The sequence below is a fragment of the Equus caballus genome, chromosome 1 (assembly GCF_041296265.1).
Source record: "Equus caballus isolate H_3958 breed thoroughbred chromosome 1, TB-T2T, whole genome shotgun sequence".
Classification (NCBI taxonomy): domain Eukaryota; kingdom Metazoa; phylum Chordata; class Mammalia; order Perissodactyla; family Equidae; genus Equus; species Equus caballus.
In genome coordinates, this window is record NC_091684.1 from 60912298 (window position 1) to 60913295 (window position 998).

Sequence of the window (998 nt, forward strand, 5' to 3'; positions counted from 1 at the left end):
CATTTGCTCATGGTTTTGACTTCAAGTTCACTTTATTAAGTCTCTGGGGAACAGGGTGGGGAGAGGCCGATTTTGTTTGAGATGCTTAGGTTTTTTGTTAAATTATGACCCTTATCATTGCCTTTAGAAATGTGTTGACATACCAGCTGGGAAGGCTAGAGGCTCGGCACGGTCCCAGGATCAGAGCAGAAATGGAGTGAGGTTTACATTACAAATAAATTGAAGAGGAAACAGATAATCTGACAGGACAAAACATTAAACTTTTGGGACCCAAGCCCTAGATTGTGTTTTTATAAAAAGACTTGGCTGCTGTGATCTTAAAAAGAAAAAAAAAAAGAATCAAAGGCAATGAAAAACATGATCTTAATCGGTAGGAAAAAACACAGGTTGTAAGGTTGGTAGTTACCCTGAGTCTGGCCTGCCTGGGAATTCTGAATGCATCAGTGGCTTGGGTTCGGTCTCCTTGGGAAAACAGAAAACAATAGCACCCTTTCCGTGCTTTCTTTTCCCTTTGCAGTTTAGATTTAGAGGTGGTGCTGCAATGAGGCCCTGGCCATTGATGTCTTCATCTTGCAGTAAATAAAGCAGCCTTGCCGGGTTGTATAGCAGCGCTGTATAGTGCCAAGAGCACAGTTTGTTGTCATGTAGACTGGGGTGGAATCTCACTTACTAGCTGGGTTCTTGGGCAAATTACCTAATCTATTTTCTATCTGTGAACTAATGTTAATACAACCTATCTAAGAAGAATGCTGTGAAACTCATGCAAAATAACACTATGTGCCTGGGCATAGTGGGCATTTAAAAAGTTAGTTCTTGTTCCCTCAGGTTGAGAAGAGGCCATTATGATGTCCCATAGTCCCATGTACTAAAATTTGCCATCTTTTTCCACCATCTCAATACTAGTCTTTTAGCAAAGCTAATTATGTGTCTCCAAGACATTGAGGAGGTAGACTCTAAATACCATAGCTATCCCATTCCAGCACTATCTTACCAAGTCC